The 16,544-nt window shown below is 50.3% G+C and overlaps 1 pseudogene; it reads left to right on the plus strand.

Annotated features, from left to right (window-relative positions):
- Positions 1-1,721: 1,721 nt before the first annotated feature.
- Positions 1,722-14,721, plus strand: LOC131276389 (cilia- and flagella-associated protein 90-like; annotated as a pseudogene).
- The last annotated feature ends 1,823 nt before the right edge of the window (positions 14,722-16,544 follow it).

Below are 16,544 nucleotides of genomic sequence, written 5' to 3' on the forward strand. Positions count from 1 at the left end.
TCAATATTAGCTGAGTACCTACTGTAGGTCAGACGAGCCATCAGTGATGACAGAGATGTACTGTGCCCCCCAGAGCTGCCAGCCAAGTGCAGAACAAAATGCCACCTGAAACTGAAGCTACAGTGTCACATCAAGATAGCGCATTAAATTTTTTTTACAACGAAATGATTTGTCTCAAATTCGTTCTGAATTCTCCAGATAATTGGTGCCATTTACTTCCAGATTCCCATATATGATACCCGATCACCTATGCAAGTTAATCCGTGGCCCTTAGTGATCCCCCTGTCCTGTCGATAAGAGAGTTTGGAGAGGTAGCTGGAGATTATAAAAGATTTTTTTTTCCTAGAGAAAACAAAACATTTGCTGGTGCTTTCATGAGGGCCTCTGCCCACGGGGGAAGGATGAGAGACTCTTCTCCTTCACCACATGAGTAGGAGACGTGGATCTATGTCTCTAAGCTCCAGGGACAACGTCTCCAAGTGGTCCCTGAGGTTGATGAGTCCCCGGGAGTATGGGAGCATGGGAGGCTGGTACCTCGCTCTGGCCAACACATGAGGGACACGTCTGCTCTGACTGGAGCAGAAAGATGGGTGAGGAGGGCAATCAAAGCATGGGCGGTTCTCCAAGAAATCATGTGGCCACGTGAGAGACACCTGGTACTGCACAGTGCTGTCTGAAATCCTGCCCAAGGGACCTCTGGACCCCCAAGGCCACTTCAGCAGAGAGGTGCCTGGACTGAGGGGGCGTCCTACGACACGAGCCTGCATTAAGGACCTGAAGGCAAGAAGCCTCCGAAGAGGGGTGCTCCTTGGTCATTACCTGAGACCGCCTCTCCCCTGCCTGCCTGTCACCTGCAGTCCCTACTGGCTTTTCCTTCTGGAAGCTCGTCCTCCCTTTCCGCCGCCCGCACATCAATGGGCTCGGCCTCAGGGCCACCACAGATGCTCTTCTCTCTGCCTGGAACGACCCACGGTCCCCCGGATTTCACAAGTCCGGCTCCTCATTATCGTTTGTGTTTCAGGCCAACCTTCCTAAAGCCGCCCTGGTTAAAGTATTCCCGAGCCTGTTTTGTTCCCCTTTTCATTTTATTGATACACACACACATATCTCAGGCTTTCAAGTTGAGTTAACTTTCAACAAACGGAACACACCTCTTGAACCAGCATTTGGCTCAAGAAACAGGCGAGCGCTCTGGAACAGCTCAGTTTTGCCAGATTCCACGTGGTTCGATTCGATTCGTGCTGCTGAACACCCGCACCGGTGGTGACTGAGGCCCTGAAATACGGCTCGCTGCATGTTGACCGACGCTGCTGCGGACACGCTGGGTTAATACACGATGGCGGTGAATTCCTCCTGCGTCTTCCACTTCTGGTCCGCGGCTCCTGGAGGGTTTCAGAGGCCCCGCGCGGGCGGCCTGTACTTCCCTGCTTGGGCCCCTCCGCGAGGGCAAGGGCAAGGGCAAGCAGGCGGGGGTGCGCCGGGGGTGCTGCACCTGCCCAGCAGACGGGGCTCCTCGCGTCCCAAGTGGGCGCTCCAGGGACCCGAAGGGAGACGGGAGGGCGCGGCCCCATCCCGAGTCCGGCTTCTCTGGCCGCCCCTCAGTCCCCGCCCTGCACCCTCCGCCCTGCTCCCCGCGCCCCCACGCCCCCTGCACTGCGCAACCCCCCGCTCTGCGCCCCCCGCCCTGCTCCCCGGCCCTGCTCCCTCCGCCCAGTTTTGTAATGCGAGGCCGTGGTTGCCTGGCAACCGCCGTACGCGGCGCCGGGCAGCCGCGCAGGAGGACTCGTTCGAGTTCCCTGGCCGGGTGGGACGACAGGACCTCGGCCGAGAAGCTGGAAGAGGGCGGCCTGGAGGACGAGGAGGAGATCACCGCCGCCACGCCGCGGGGCAAGCCCCGGCTGCCGCCCATCTCGGCGCTGTCCGCCTTCAGCTACGTCCCACCGCGGCGCCTGAACCCCAAGTAGCACAGCTACTACTCCCGCCAGGCCCGGGGGAGGCGCGCGCGGCGGCCCCGGGGGAGGGGCGGGGCCGGGGCGGGGCTGGAGCGGGGCTGCAAGCGAGGGGAGACTTTGGGGGCGGGGCGGGGCTACAAGCGAGGGGCGAGGTTAGGGGCTGGGGCGGGGTAGGGGCGTGGCTGGGGCGGGCTGCAAGCGGGGAGAGAAATTAGAGCCTGAAGGTGGGCCTGGGAGTGGGGCTGCAAGCGGGGAGAGAGGTTAGGGGCTGGGGGCGGGGCTGCAAGAAGGGAGAGAGGCCAGGGGCTGGGGAGGGGCAGGGCTGGGGCTGGGGCGGGGCGAGGGTAGGGGCTGGGGGCGGGGCTGGGGCAGTGGTCAAGCGGGGAGAGAGGTTTAGGGACTGGGGTGGGGCTGCGGCGGGCTTCACAGCCGGGAGGGTTGCGGGGGGGGGGAACTGTGCCACTCATAACAGGGACTGGAGATCCAGCTGCACCGCGTGGAAGGGGTCTGAGGACCCGGCAGGGCGTGGGGGCGGGGCCCAGGCAGCCTGTGGGATGCTTCTGGGGGTGGGAGCAGGACAGCACACTGGGAAAGGGCTACCGGGAAGGTCGAGTGGGTGGGGGGGAAGAAGGGAATGCTCCCCGGGGAGGAGGACTCGATGGGGCTCCAGGGGTGGAGGGGGCAGGGGCTCCTCGGCGGAGTCGGTGGGAAGGGCGCCTGGACCCGGGAGAGCAGAGCTTCTAGTACTGCGAGACACAGTGACACCCACCCTCCGGAGCTGGAGGGGCCTCGAGACTACCCGGGGGTGCACAGTCTGGAAAGGGTGCGCCGAGGCTGTGCAGCCTGTGGCCGCGGCCCCCTGAGTGGTCTGCGTGGTGGTCCCCAGGCCGTGAGGAAGAAGCCAGACCGATGGCGGTCCTGGGCCCCGGGGACCCTCGGGCCGCCTTCCCATCCACCAAGGAGAACCAGGATTAGGTCTGCACCGTCTGGCACCGCCGCTCTGGGAAGGTGTGCGTGGTGGGAAGAGCTCGGGGGGTCTGAGCAGCCGAAGCCCCTAAGAGAGGGCGGAAGGGAGGAAGAGAAGCGTGTTAAGAGTTGTCCAGGTCACCCATTCCTTTCTTTTCAACATTCTTTCTGTAGTCCCCAGGGCGCCCGGGGGCATCTGATTAGATAAGAGCCTTGGTTGGGGTCCCTAAGCCTGGCGGACCGCTGGGCACCTGGGCCATCCCTCAGCCCTCCGGGTGGGATGGGACGGCCAGAATAGGGGCACCTCACTCTTCAGGCTGCTGTCACAAGTGCCACAACTGGGTGGCTAAAAACACCAGAAACCGGGCTCTCAGCCCTGCAGGCTGAAGCCACAGGTGCGTGGGCCATTGCTGGTGGGTCCATCCTGGCTGCTCTGCTCCTTGCGCGTGGCCAGCAAGCCGTGGGTTTCAGGGCCTCCTCAGTCGCCCTGGGGCCTGCTCTGTCTCTCTTCCCATGGCGCCCTCCCCTCTTATCTGTCAGTGCCCACATCCCCCTTCTAAAGACACCAGCTGTACTGGACTAAGGGCCCACCCACTGCAGTCCGCCTCATTCAATTTAAATGATTCCATTCACAATAATGCTTTTGCAAAAAGTTCTCAGGTACCCAGGATTAGGACTTCAAGGTATCTTTTTGGGGGACACAGTTCAACTCATAGCACAAAATACAGATCCACTTGGAAAGGAAGTTAATGGTGTATAAAATAACCCCACAAAATGCCTCCTTCCTCTCCTCCTCGCCACCCACAATCAGTGGTGTGCAAGTAAGTCCCCAGCTCAGGTCAGCTCTCGCTGGAGTACTGGTGGGAGACCTCTGACTCTCACGAGCTTCACTTCACACACAGAAGCAGAGTTTCCAGTTGAAGTAACATGGCCCTCAGCCTGCCCCTGGGTCGTCTTTTGAATCTGAGGCCCCCTCTATCTGACCTCGAGCATGAGGAAGGGCTGGAGGAAGGGAGGAAGGAAGGTCTCTTGACACTGTACCTGTCTCTGCTGGCCATTAAAACAGGAGTGGGGTGGAACGGAAGGGGTCCCAACCTTCTGCAACACACACCTCATATGTTTTTTTTTTTCCTGTGAGTGATAGGTTTTAAACAACTGTAAATAGTTTCACTTATTAAGTGAGCTTTACATTTTAAGTATACAGTACCTATGATACTGCCAGTGAGTTGATGGCCTTCGTGAGAAAATAGCCAAAAAGCCAGGATCTTGGTGTATGAAGTTGTTCTATGTCACTTTATTGAGAGAATATAAAGTTCGCCTGGATTTTTGGAATAACAAAGACAGCTTACACTACACCGTTTGTACCTTTGAGGAGTCCCTTTCCATAGCACCCTAAGGTGGACTGTAGACTGCTCCTCAATGGGGTGTCACTGATGTACCGCTGAGGACTGCACAGTGGGGCTTGTGGCTTCTAAAGCTCGAATGTGGTAGAAAAGCAGAGCAGAACCCCTGCCCACTACGGGCCAGGCCCAAGACGGAGAAGGGCAGAATGAGCCTGAAGACAGTTTCTCCTTCCTGAATTTGGTGGTCTGATAAGTCGCCTCACCTTCCAGGGCTGACTGAACAAGGGCCAGAGAGGGGCCCTGAGGTAGGAAGTGACCCGGGCTCTGTCTCTTGGAGGGAAATCAGGAAGGAGCCATAAGCACACCTCTCTATAGGACAGGGTGGGCACACTAAGGCCTGTGGGCCAAATCTGGCCCCTTGCCTGTTTTGATAAAGTTTTTAAAGAACACAATCACACCCATTGATTTCCCTATTGTCCAGTCTAGGATGTCCGGCTGAGTGATTGTGACAGAGCCCACAGGGCAGGAGAGTTCCACCTAGCCCTCCATGACTCCTGCTCCAATGCCTTACAGCCTCCTGGAAAATGGGAAGTGTCTTTAGAACACATTCCTTCAAATGGGATTTTATGTGTTTAAAGCATTTCAGGGCAGACGATTAGCTGGGGTCACAGGCAAATTCAAGTCCTGAGGCTTTGGGTATGACAAAAGGAAATGATGCTACCAAAATAAATATTAATTAAAATCTAAAGAAAAGAGCCTTAAAAGCAACAAGAATAGCAAAAGGCATTTCAAAGTCCATTTTGTGGGTGAGCTACCACTGTTCATGCCATGTTATTGGATTATGGGCACTGGTACCTGATCAGCTCCAGCGCTCCAGGAGCAATTCCTCTGACCTTGGGATCATGGACATAAAGAGAGTGAGTTCTGTAGGACAGGTTTGCTGAAGGACTGAACTGCCCCAAAATTCACTGCAGGTAATTTCAGGCCCTACTGAATCTGATCAAATTACTTCCTAAGTCATTTCCAAGGAGCACAGTTAACAGTAGTCAGTGGTGATTAGCAGCCCAGGCTGAGGAGTCCTGGGTGGAAGTGTCAGCTCCATGTTGACTAGCTGTGGGGACTTCACAAGTCACAGCCTCTCCATCTCACTTTGCTGTTCTAGGACAGATCAAATGGAACCAACCTCATGGAGCACTTATGAGAATGAATGTCATTAGTGTGCATACAGTGGGTCACAGTGATCCCTGGGTCGGTGGAGCTCATTACTGTTATTGGCTTTGGCTAGTGATGGTCAGTGCCCACAGGCCAAAAGTCTTTCCTCCCTGATCTGGTCACTGTAGGAGATGCACATGATAGAAGCTTCAATGTGGGGGCATAGCAGCCCAGGCAAACTGAGACAGTGGCTTAATGTAAAGATAGAATTCCCATGCCAAGGGGTGTGTGTGTGTGTGTGTGTGGCAGGGAGGCTCTACTCCATCCAGTCTCAGCAGCCCAGGTGGAGGGAGGGCCACTGCACAGCCTGCTGTCCTTTCAGTGTGAAGCTCAGGAGCCCCTGGCCATGAGTGCTTACATGCTTCTGACTGAAGAGTTGCACGTAACTCCTTGGTCACATGGAAGCACCTAGAAGAGGAGCAGGGATGGTTACTCCTCTGTGTGGCCAGGAGTGGAGGAGAATGGGCTCTTGGTGCCATTTACCACTCAGCAGACCCTGAAGAGCCCTGTGGGTTGTGTCTCTGGCTCCCCTTCCCACTGTTGGAAAGCCCATGCTTCTCCTGCCAAGTGCCCTTTCTCAGCCACCGCTCCACCCCAAGGAGCGAGGTCTCCTCCGCAGTCACATCCATTTCCCACCCCCAGCCCCACCGACCTCGGCAGCCCTCTTTCTGTGCTGCCCTCTACTTTGTTCACACCTCAGTTATTTCCTGAGGGAAAACTGATGGTAGACAGCAAGGGCTAAACCAGTATCAGGAAACACTGAATTCAAAAATACTCAAAACACAAAGGGCCAGAGAGACATCAGGAGAGAAAGGTAAATGGGGATTGTTTTGCTCTGTGTTTTAAAAGCAGCATCATGTGTGAAACAGGAAATCCCTTGAGAGATTGTAATAGCAAAATACCAATAAACCCAGAAGCTCTGTTTTGTGAGAGCACCTAAATCTAGACCAGCTTTATTAATAACATTCTGCTTCAACCCATAAAGTAGTGGCAGAAAAAAAGAGAAAAGAAAATTTGATGAAAAAAATAAAGGAAAAGCAGATTTTTCAGTTTGGTTAGTTGTTGGAAACAGATGGTCATGTTACTAACTGAGGCTAGCTGGTGATGAATATTATTATTTTTTCTGTGATAGAAGAATTTGTTTTTGTTCTGCGAAAGTTCAGAATATGCAAAATCCCCACAGGAAAAAACCTGTCTAAGATTCAGATAACATCTACCAGCAGTGCTAAAGAAGGCTATTCTGAGCTATGGTAGGCTCCTGGTAACTAATCCAGGGCTTGGGAGGCAGACATTGCTGCTTGCTCATCGTTCTTACTTTAAAGAGTGTTTTAGACCTGACTAGGAGAAGAAATGGGCATTTTTCTGTCATGTTGCATATCATACTCTATTATGCTGGCTTTCTCCAGCTTAGGGAAAAAAATAAAGTACCACTTGCTCACACATTCAGTGTAGGGTGATTGCATGCTCTGTTCTTGAGCCCATTCTTCCCCTTTAGGATCTTCCTCCCAGAATAAGAACCCTAGGGGCTTGCTCAGCTCAGAAGGGTCAGAGGAAGCACAAGCCCAGCCTTTTCCCTGAGGATCTTCCCTTTCCCTGTTCCCCTGCTGTTAGAGCTGCCCCCTGCTGGCTGACCCATCCCTGGGCTGGGCAGGGCTTGTCCCACCAGGTCCCACCAGGTCCCACCAGAGCACAGCCAGGCTGGCCACCCTCTCCACTTTGGCACTAGGTTTCAGGTGTGAGGGAGGAGGGTGCCTCCCACCTCTCCACCAGGTGTCTGGAGGCCAGGTCTCTGTGCTGGACCCAGCAGCTGTTCTCCCACCACATATGTGTTCCACTGTGGGCTGGTCCTTATGGACTCAAGCCACAGATCTGACCAGGAGCCCAGTTTCCTTCTAAGTCCTTAATTTACTGGGTGGCGTGAGAGTGATAGGGAGCACGTTATCTTTCTTTCCTGTCAGCTGGCCTCAAGTGGGCTGAGTAGTACCTCTGAATCTCAGAGGGGAGGGTCTGGATTCCAGAACTTTCCCTGGCAGAAGACCAAGTTCCTCCTTTGGAGAACTGACCTCCCACCATCCCAGCAGAGTGGGTGGAGTGCTTGGGCTTCCTTGGATTCCTGAAGGGCCTTCTGGTCTGGGGGCTTACCTACAACATTTCCTTCAAGAGGACGTAACACTCCCAGCTAGAGGTGACACCCAGCCCATCAGCTTCCTAAATTACATATGTTAAAGATAATGAGATCTCTCCATGGTGTATTACATTTTTTTAAAGTTTTATTTTATTTTATTTTATTCAAATATCATTAATTTTATGTAGTGCAGCAGTTTGATATTGTGTATGAATTCCAAAAATAGATATTGGATCATGTTTGCAAACTGGTCTGTTCCTCTGGGCATATTAGATTGTGTTAACTTCAGAGATCTCACTTTTACTTTATTAAATTATGATGGAGGTTTTGAATGGGCCATGTCAGTGGGATGTTGAGTCTTCACCCCTTTGGTGGACAGGGGCTCACCAAGAAAAAGACATGGCAAAGGAAGCAGTTGGAGTTTTGAGTTGGAGCCCTTTGAAGTAAACACACAGGAGAAGAACACAGATGACTAGAGATGGCTCCAGAGACACAGCAGAGGCCCCAGGAAGAGAGAGAGCCTGATGGTCTACAGCTGACCTTGTGGAGAAAACAAAGCAGCTGAGCCCAGAAAGAAACAAGGCCCACGGAGAGAGACAGACCTTCTGCCAGCCTAAAGCTGAGACCAGAAACTGGAACCACAGAGCCTGAAGAGGAAGGCTGAACTCTCACAGAGACCGGCAGTCATCTTGCTCCAACATGTAGCAACAGACTTTGGCGAGGGAAGTAGCTTACACTTTATGACCTTGTGACTGTAAGCTTCTACCCCCAAATAAATCCCCTTTATAAATGCCAACAAATTTCTGGTACTTTGCATCAGTACCCCTTTGGTTGACTAATACATATAGTCAAAATGATTGATATTTTTTGTGTGATTTTTCCCCATTGCTTTGATGATTAGAAGGTTCTTAGAGTTATTTTTTCACTTACTTTTAAAAATACATCCAGAATTTTCTTTTGTCTACTATGAAATGAGAAGATACAAGTTTATTTTCCCCCCAAAGAGCTATCCAGTTTTCACAGTACCAAACACTGAAAACTTTATCACTGGCCGTGGTTTGGGCTTCTTGTTAACCTAGGAGTGTATGAGCCATACTGGAGGTGACACTTTCAGCAGAAGCAAAGGCCACGGTGGGCCTTGGCACCCTGTGCCCACACCAGAAGTGGACAAGCTTGAAGGCAGTGATGGGAGGAAGCTCAGGTACAGCGGGCTCATTCTGGCCAGTGGTGGCACAGGAGCAGAAGCCCTGGGCCTGTACTGGTAGGTTTTCTGTCCTCCCCTTCCTGTAAAGCAACTCAGAGCACAGGCACACCAGGATTTCAGCAGCTGTGTGACAAGTTCCTTTAGCATGGCCACCCTGGAATTCTCAATAACTTAAAAATAATACTAAGGACTGTCTTGTTGCCCTTAGCAGGGTGGCTGTGGATGACAGCCAGGCTTACTATCTTCTCATCTCCCCCAGAAGGACCAGGTGTCTTGCATAGGATGAAAGGTGTATGAAGGGTTTGTAGAGGCTCAACTGAAGCTGCTTTCACCCAGTCTGAGTTCCTGGAGTCACTGAGAATGGGGGTTACTGGGTTTTCCAACATACTCTGCATCTGTGCTGCATTCTCTTAACAGCTGCCTTCTACCTTGTGCTTTGTTGTTGGTAGAAATGCTTCCTAGTGTTACTATCCGGAAGAAAAAAGTAATGCAAAAGCAAGCTTGGGCAACCTGGCATTAGGTTAGAGACCTGATACTCCCCAAATCAAGCAAGACCAAGTGTCTCAGTTCACTGCTGGGAGGATCTAATGCAGCCAGAGTGAGCCACAGCTAACCAGGGGAGGATTAAAGAACAGCTAGCATGTGCATTTCTTCTTCTTTTATTAGATAATGAGGCAGATGTACTTTCCCTTTAAGAACAAGCTGGGATAAAAAAACTGAGGTATTAAAAGATGATACCTCTTTTAACAGCATTGTTTTCTAAACAACAGATGTATGTGAGTGTACAAATATTTTACATTTATCATACACATATGTATATATACATATGGATATATGAGTTATATATGCATATATATTTTTTAAGATTTTATTTATTTAATTCCCCTCTCCCCCTGTTGTCTGTTCTCTGTGTCTATTTGCTGCGTCTTGTTTCTTTGTCTGCTTCTGTCATCATCGGAGGCACAGGAAGTGTGGGCGGCGCCATTCCTGGGCAGGCTGCACTTTGTTTCACCCTGGGCGGCTCTCCTTATGGGGCGCACTCCTTGCACGTGGGGCTCCCCTACGCGGGGGACACCCCTGCGTGGCAGGGCACTCCTTGCGAGCATCAGCACTATGCATGGGCCAGCTCCACATGGGTCAAGGAGGCCTGGGGTTTGAATCGCAGACCTCCCATGTGGTAGACTGATGCCCTAACCACTGGGCCAAGTCCCTTTCCCTATATATGCATATATATATGAATTACCAAGTATGATAGCTCATGATAAACTATATTTGTCTCTACAGAGGGATTTGCCTGTACACAGCTGACTCTTGGCTGACAACATAACAAGTAACTCCTTTTCTGTTACACATTCCTAGGATTCAGGAATGGTTAATTTTGCAAAAGCAGTATAAGCTTACTAAAGAAAATTTAAGAAATACAGTAGAAGACATGAAGGAGAAAACCAGCACACTGCCCATACCCCTCGAGACAGAGCACACTGTTTATTACTTTAAGTTTGTGCACAAGTGATGGAGTCAGAGACAGAGAGCTGGGGAGCTGTCCCTGAACAGTGTCAGCTGTTGCATTCAGGGGTTTGTGATCTTATTTGTTAGCTTGGTGAAACATTAGATGGGGCAAGTTATGGGCCCTGCACCATTTTTGGCATAGCACACAGAGAGTACTTAGTAAATATTTGCAGGATGAATGAGTGAATGATTGAATGAATAAATGAATGGATGCTAGGCAGGCCTAAAACAAAAGCAAGGGGCAGAGCACAAATAAGAAAAAGAAGACAAATAAGAAAAAGATAGGAGTGGAGAAGAAATGGAAAAGGAAAAAATTGAGGGAGCTAAAATGAGCGGAGAAGAAAAGAGGACTGTGCCCCATTCCAGGCCCCTTGGCTCCGGGGGCACCTGCCCTTCCTAGGCTGGACCTCAGCTCCCTGCTCTGGGACACAGCCAGTTCCATTCTAAGGGGAGACCCCCCAACCCCCCAAATACTTGCTGCAGCCTGGAAACTCTATGCCCCTGCACTCCATCAGGTACAGGTTAGCATCTGTGTTTCATCAGGCTTTGAAGACTCAGCTTCAAATAAATGTGTGACTTTCTCTTTTTATTCCAAGACAGGTATTGTTTCCCTCTATGACTGCATTTTTTTTTCATATTCTACTCAATTTATTCATTTTTTAAAAAGATATTACATTAAAAAAATATGAGGTCCCCATTCGCCCCCACTGCCCCCCCCACCACTCCCCCCCCAATAACACTCTCCCCCATCATCAAGTCACATCCATTGCATCTGGTGAGTGCATCTCTGGGCATCGGTGCACCCCATGTCCCGTGTTCCACACCATAGCCCACACTTTCCCACGTTCCATCCAGTGGGCCATGGGAGGACATACAACATCTGGCAATTGTCCCCTCCATGTTAGCTGAGTGGAGTAAGTCCAATAAATCAGAGTGTAGGAGTTGAAGTCTGTTGAGGTCAGGACCTGGCTATCATATTGTCAGTCCAGAGATTCAAATCCCCTAGATATATCTTAAGCCCCAGCACCAACTACAATTCCAGTAAAGTAGCATGAAAGGCTTGTGAAAAGAGATCCCATCTGAGTCCAGCTCCATCACGCAGAAACACCAGCTCCAAAGAAGGGCCAACTGGCATGGCCGTGAACCCCATCTTTCATGACCATAGAACCAGTGGGTCTCTTTAGCCCTCAAAAGGACCAATACCTGGGGATGACTGAGTTTTTAAGAAGAATCTAGATTATAATCAGAAATTGCACCGAGATGACAGAGAACACGCAAAAAGCCTCGGACTTCACATTAACGAGGAGGTAATGTTAAGACGGGAAATCCACCAGCTATAATCAGATTAACATATGGATGTGTGTAAGTATTGTAATACTGTGTCCAGTTTGCTTTTCATAACTCAGGGAATCTGGCAGCTCTCCTGAGTCACACTGTACCCAGAAGCTATGACTAAGCTATTCTTATAGCTTCTCTTTTATCATGTTCCTTTTGTGTTAATTGTTATGATTTAGTTGTTTGGTTCTATATAATCAAGCAATAAATGAGAGCAAAGCTAAGAGATTCTTTTCCATGGGTAAAAAAAGTCTTTGCTTATCTCTGAATTCTGGCTGTCTCAGTTCTTCTCAGGACCCTGGACTCCCAGGGATGATCCTGCACAAGCAGGACTCCACCCAGGCGAGTTACCCAGCCAGCATCACCACCGCACATGGAACAAATCCCTGCTTGGCCTCCCCTCAGTTTTCTGAGAAAGGGGTTTTCATGTAGTCAGCCACATTGAGTGGCAACAGGACAGCAATGCTCATGGGGAGAGATAGCCAAGGACTGCAACAGGTCACCTGGGGAGGAGCACAGGGCAGGTGGGCTTCTCAGAGGAGGTGGCATGGGCCCTGAGGACTCAAGGATGAGGGAGCTGGCTTCATGAAGGGTAGCTTGGGGTTCCCCTGGTCAGATAGAAGGGATTGCGTGGAAGCACCAAGGTGCAACAGCACTTGCCATATGGGGGCAGTGGAGAGGTAAGGCTTGCCTGGCCATGAGGGGGACTCAGTGACTGAAGGAAGGAGCTTTGTTCTGGGAGCAGTGGGCAACTCTGAGGGTGGTCCAGCCGGGAAGTGCTGGAGCTGATTCATTTTAAAAATCATTGTTCTCATTCTCCCCCAGTCCACCCAATGATGGAAAAGGTTGTTGATGTGGGAGGGTTGGGGTGGGTGGGTTGGGGGTATATGGGTACCTCATATTTTTTAATGTAACTTTTAAAAGAAAATAAAGAAGAAAATATCTGGCTGTAGGTGCAGAGTAGCCCATGGGGCAGCCTTGAGTCTAAACAGGAAGAGCAGTCCAGGCAGAGCTGGTGAGGATAGAACTCCAGGGGGAGAAGTTGGCTGGCCGGTGTGCTGATGGACCTGGTGTGAGCTGCAGGCAAGAGGAACCCAGGACCGCTACTAGATTTTTCTGCTTGAGTTGCTGTGGACTGGGGGGGAGTGGAGGGTGTATTTTACTAAACTGGGGCTGAGGGAGGGGTAAGACCATGTGGTGAATAATAAGTTGGCTGCCCTGACATTAGAATTCCATGATAAGGACCCTTTGCTAAGGTTTCAGCCACTCCACCTAAGTTCATCTGTGAAGGTTCTAGCACCTCTTTACAGGCAAAGGTCTATCATTAGAAGAAGGGCAAGACTCTGGGAAAGCTGCTCTCCATCACTGACTCCTTCAGGAACAGAGGAGACTTCTGTAAAATAATACCTAATATAAAGTTGACCACTCTTTTGTAAGAGTGTAGGATTATGTAATAAGACGCAGCACAGACCACATTTAACATTGCAAAAATGTATATTCTTTATCAGAACGTATCACACTGCTTCATTGTCACCAGAAAGGGGAAAAGCTAATTATTAAACTTGAAGTAGCCTGAACAACTTTCCATGCTTTCCCAACCCACCTAATGAGAGCACCTCCATTTATTGAGGATGATTTTTACTACTCTTTCCCAGGAAATTGCTTCCTGGCATTAGGTCTCAACAGGCCTAACTGCCTGTTGCAGTAGGCCCTCCTGCTGCATTTCCACACTGCAGCATTAGCCTCACAAAGTCTGATCTGAGGACACTGCTTTTAATGTAGGCCAGTTGCTGAGTAGACAGCTTTTATTTAATACATTTGACAGAAATTATAATACACAAGCTTCTGGTGGGAATCATTGGGTTTTTGCCTGTTGCTGCTGCTGCTTAAGAATGCCACCATGTCATTTTTCACAATAATTTTTATTCTGATGGGAAACTGCTGGAGGTACTATGAGGTGTATCATTTTTGTTCACGTTCATTCATTCTATATTTTTCTCTCATGAGAAAAGCATGCCTGGCATTACTTATATCCATGTAGTCAGCAGATACCTTTTGATCATCTGCTATAAGCTTACTGGGCATAAAGGCCACAAGACAAAAGTCCCTGCCCTCTGAGGGTTTACATTCCCATGAGACAGAAAAATAAAAGGCAAATGCACAGTGAACCTAATTGCAGGCAGTGGTCAATGGTATGCAGAAAATAAAGCAGTGTAGGGTGAAATGTTAAATGGGTGAGGGGGAGTGGGGAGGTGGTGAGGGCAGGGGGTCTGCTTTGGCTGAGCTGGGGGCAGTCTGGGAAGAGTGACTCTTGAACTAAGACCTGATGGGAAGGGGACTGAAGGGAGAAGGGGCCAAGTTTCCAGGGAGAGGAAACAGAGAGTATGAAGGTCTGGAAGCTGGAAGGAGCCCTGTGTGTTTGGGGCAAGAAAGAGGGCGAGTGCAGGAAGAAAGGCAGGCAGGAGGCAGCTGGGAGAGAAGGAAGAGGGATGGAGGTCATGAAGGTGTGGTCAGAGGGAAGCAGGGCCCAGGCCATAGAGCCTGGAGGAACTTGAGGACACTGGCAGGTTCTGAGCAGAGGGCACAGAGGCTCACATGGTAGAGGCACCCTCAGGCTTTGGAGTAGCCTGTGAGGGACCAGGGAGGGGATGCAGGTGTACCTTGGTGCACCTAGGCAGGGTGCAGGTGTGCAGGCACCCACCTGGTGCACCTAGGCAGGGTGCAGGTGTGCAGGCACCCATCTAGGGCAATGTGGCAGCATGCAGGTGTGCAGGCACCCACCTGGTGCACCATGGCAGGGTGTGGGTGCGTGCCCACCTGGCACCCCTTGGTGGGATTCAGGCACCTGCTGCGGCAGACCCATGCTGACAGGAGTGTCTCCATGATCTCCCACAGGAGCACGAACAGCCTGTTGGGGTGCTGACGTCTTCCACCTACGGGAAATGCATCTACCAGCCTGTCGAGCCACTGAACCGCGACCATGGCCGCGCCAAACACGTGACGGCTGACTTCTACAGGAAGAATGACATTCCCAGCATCAAGGCCCCCGGTTTTGGGCACATTTCTCCAGCCTGAGGTTGCCCCAGGCTCCAAGGGCCCAGGGGCCCCTTTCACAGAGAGGGGGGAGCCTGGGGCCTTAAGTCCCCGTTGTGCTGACACCTGGAAACTGCAGTGATGCTTCCATCCAGCCTTACGGTGGGGACGATGAACATCGAGCAGCTTCCCTAAGGGGCCTCCGTCAGGGCCTGGCGGAACCTTTAAGACGTGGGGGCATTGGGCAGGCTGGTTTTTACATGAGACTATTTCAGATTAAGTGATGCTGGTACCTCATTCCCTGCGGGCACCTCCATGACATCAAACCTTTCCTCCCACCTTAAGTGACTGGGTGTTTTTGTTCATGGGCTCCACATTTGTATTTTGGGAGGGAGTGGAGTTATTTTCATAATAGTCACAGAAGCCACTACTGCCTGATATTATCTCTAGTGTACACAAAACAACCCTTGCCTTTTACTTTCCTCAAGAGGAAATATAAGGAAAGTTACATTTTGGCACAATTGAACTCCAGATACCGCAATGCACTTTCTCCCCAATGGTCTGAACTGCAAATAATGGAATTTTGTTCACTTGAGGACAAAGATCCCTAGGAAGGATGGATGGTCCTGATGTCCAGCATTTTCTGCTGTCACTTCACAAGTGAAAAGCAGCTGAGGTCATGGGGAAAGCATGGACTTTGGCATTCACCATGGTTGGGTGAAATTCTGGCTCCTTTGCTTTCTAGCTCCAAGGTCCAGTGCAAGTCATGTCATCTATTGGAGTCTACATTCCCCCACCTTTACAGCAGGGGATCCTAACCTAGTCTGTGTCTGTGTCTGGCTGGTCTGCCATGACACATACCACAGGCAGAAGGAATTCATTGTCTCAGGGTTTGGAGGCTAGACATCAAATCAAGGGAGTACAGCCATGCCCTGCAGCATGGTGTCTTGCTGGTGCCTCAGCCTCTGCTCATCACATGGCTGTCTGTCTCCTGTGGTCTCCACTTCTGCACAGGGGTCCATCTGTCCAATCCTCTCCTTGTGAGGTCTCCAGTCCTCTAGAAAGAAGGCCCTTCTGCCTCAGTCTGGTCTCATCTTAATTAGATCTTTGAGATCCTTCCCAATAACTCCCACCCACAGAACCGGGGACCAGGACTTGAACGTGCCTTGGGAGACATGACTCAGCTCCCGTCACCGAGTCTGTGGGGGGCTCAGTGAGCTCCTGGAGTTGGTCGTAATACAGGTGGCCCTCCAGCTCACCACCACACTCAGCAAATGTGGCGATGACCATCAACTTTGGGTGGTTTTCGAAGCAGTCTTTTAACCTCATTTGGAAATGTTTACTTTGGAGAGAATTTGAAAAATTGTTCAAGTGTTGAGATACCATCTATATTTTAATGGAGCGATCCCTTGGAAGAGATAATCCCTTATCTATTGTGATTAAATTCTCCAGTTTAGCAGTTGATTGGGAGGTGATTTAATTGATTTCTACCCTGTTCCTCCATCATTGTTTTTATTGTTTTGAACCCCAGGTCATTCTCAAAGGACCTGTGACATTGAACTACTGGTCATTTCAAGGGTGAGTGACTTCTAAATATTTCTTTATTCATTTGAAACCAGCTTTTTCACTATAGGTGCCTTTCATTTTTTCAAACAATTCACAATATTTTATTCATAATGCCTTTGGATCCATTACATCATATTGGTAATACAATAAGAAAATATATAAAGTTTGGGTTATAGACATTTTTATAAATTACTCTTTCTCCAGTCTCAATTACCAAGAAAAGCAAAGCATCTGTAGGAGATGCCTTCATCTGAAAGTGACTGCAATAAATTAACTTCAAAATTGTTATTTTCATTTAC

This window comes from Dasypus novemcinctus, chromosome 28, assembly GCF_030445035.2.
Source record: "Dasypus novemcinctus isolate mDasNov1 chromosome 28, mDasNov1.1.hap2, whole genome shotgun sequence".
NCBI lineage: Eukaryota > Metazoa > Chordata > Mammalia > Cingulata > Dasypodidae > Dasypus > Dasypus novemcinctus.